General features: G+C 43.0%; 1 protein-coding gene across 3 annotated transcripts in view; it reads left to right on the top strand.

Annotated features, from left to right (window-relative positions):
• The window catches only part of MEIS2 (Meis homeobox 2), a 300,456-nt gene extending 299,695 nt beyond the window's left edge, over window positions 1-761 (top strand). For all 3 annotated transcript variants that reach the window (XM_066626708.1, XM_066626707.1, XM_066626714.1), the window contains exon 12: window positions 1-761. This exon is cut by the window's left edge and continues 655 nt beyond it. The gene's annotated coding sequence lies outside the window, so the exon portion shown is untranslated.
• The last annotated feature ends 1,549 nt before the right edge of the window (window positions 762-2,310 follow it).

The raw sequence follows: 2,310 nt of genomic DNA, 5'->3' as shown, positions 1-2,310 counted from the left end.
CCCAAAAGAATGACTGTTTGGTTCAGCAGTGAAGTCACTATCCATGAAAGACACCAGTATATTTCAGACTTGTTTTGGCCAGTGCGAAAAGAACTACCCTGGAGATGGAGATCAAGTCTTGCTGGGTCTTCCATCATTCTGAAGACAGTTCCGAGAAGGCCTTGCCATCCCCTGGTTTTGTTCCTTCATAAATGTGTCCTTTAGTTTCAAACAGATCTTTATAGTTTGTGCTTCATAAGCCCAGGATATTTTCGGACTCTTTTTTCAAAGAGCTTGCAGATGAAGATTTAAAACAACAGAACAGGAGCTTCTTCTGGTAGTTCTGAGCCTTGGCTTGGGACAAGACAAATCTGAAGGTTGGGCAGTTTTTCTCAACAAAAGAAAATATTAATGGTCTTTGCACCAAACCTAGAACTTTATCATGAACTCGGAGCTTGGGAAAAAAGCAAGAGAATACTGTAACAAACTTCGTACAGAGTTCGGTCTATTAATTGTTTCATGTTAGATATTCTATGTGTTTACCTCAATTGAAAAAAAAAGAATGTTTTTGCTAGTATCAGATCTGCTGTGGAATTGGTATTGTATGTCCATGAATTCTTCCTTTCTCAGCACGTGTTCCTCACTAGAAAAAAAAATGCTGTTACCTTTAAGCTTTGTCAAAATTTACATTAAAATACTTGTATGAGGACTGTGACGTTATGTTTTAAAAAAAAAAAAAGGTGTTAAGTCACAAAATGCGGTAATAAATATTTCATTTTTGATTTTTTTGTTAGACCTTTGTGTTTTTAATAATACTTAGGAGGCAATGCATTTCTCGGGAAGAAGGGAACCAAAACTACATTTGTTACCAACTGTACGTCAGACAAATTCATCCAGGAGCAGTAGCCAGAAGAATTTTAACATGATCTCAGACATACATGCAGTCTTCGGGTCAAGGGCTAAAAATTGTATGTATAGTCCTCTTCAAATGTTTAAATCTGTGCATGAGGACCCTGTGCTCATGTGCGGCAGTCTCATCAATGATGCATGCACTTAGCCCCGCCCTTGCGCATTCAGGGTTCGTCCGCAGCAGTAATCTCCCAGCATTTGTCAGCAGGAATAATCTCCCTGGATTTTCTTCTAAACACTCTTGTTCAGTGTTTGTCACTGCAGACAAACACTACATGCACAGGGGATGAGGAGTAGGACTAAGTACATGTGTCATCAGTGGCAGGGGAGTGCTAATATAGAAATTCTGGGTGTCCTCCATACATTCTTATACACCAGGTTCAGAAGATCTGAAGAGAGCTCCTATTTATATAGGAATGGTAAAATAAATGTGTGCTTTTATTTGCTTATTTTATCCCACAATATCCTATTCTTGAGATAAACTGAATTCTGGCTTTCATGTGGAACTTTGACTACGGAAAGCATTGTAGGAGAGAGGCTGCACATTACATGGTTTGCATGTAGAGCCCCTGATTCAATTCCTGGCATCCCTCAGCTACAGCTGGGAAAGATTTCTCTACCTCAGGGGTCTCCAAACCCTGGCCCAGGGGCCAGATGCGGCCCACGGTGAGCCTCTGTCCGGCCCTCGGCCAGCCTCTTGTCCCCTGAAAGCCCCTGGCCTACTTTGCTGAATATGACTGGAACTGTGCTCTGGTTGCGTCTGGAGGGTGTTCCAAGGGCCAGAGAGGTTGAATGAATGAGCCCATACATTCATTTATTCACACATCTAAATTCCATTTCTAATTTATTTATATAAATTTTTTTCGGCCCTCCAAACCGTGCCAGACATTTGATGCGGCCCTCTGGCCAAAAAGTTTGGTGACCCCTGCTCTACCTGAAAATCTGGAGAGCTGCTTCCAGTTAGGCTAGATCAGGGGTGTCCAAAGTTTTTGGCAGGAGGGCCACATCGTCTCTCTGACATTGGGTCGGGGGCCAGGGAAAAAAACAATTAATTTAATTTAAAATTTGAATACATTCACATAGATTTACATAAATGAATATATTAAAGATGAACTTATATGAATGAATGACAGTCTTGCAATAGCTCAAGGCCTATAAAAGGCCTGGTACAAAGCAAGGCTGGCCTTTCCTTTGCTGCCGCTACTGCATCACAGACATGAAACAACAAGCAGTGGAGGGAGCCCTCATCTCACAGCTCACGGGAGAGGTCAAACAGTTGCCCTCACGCTGAGAGCAGTTGTATTGGGCCAGTGTGGGCTCCAACAAATCTCTGGAGGGCCAGAGGCTCATTGGAGACTGGGGGTTCCCTGAGGGCCCCATTGAGAGGCCTCAAGGGCTGCAAGTGGCCCCAGGGCCGGGGTT

Source organism: Tiliqua scincoides, chromosome 1, assembly GCF_035046505.1.
Source record: "Tiliqua scincoides isolate rTilSci1 chromosome 1, rTilSci1.hap2, whole genome shotgun sequence".
In the NCBI taxonomy this organism is placed as follows: domain Eukaryota; kingdom Metazoa; phylum Chordata; class Lepidosauria; order Squamata; family Scincidae; genus Tiliqua; species Tiliqua scincoides.
Note: the sequence above shows the minus strand (reverse complement) of the source record. Positions and strands in the feature narration are given on the sequence as shown.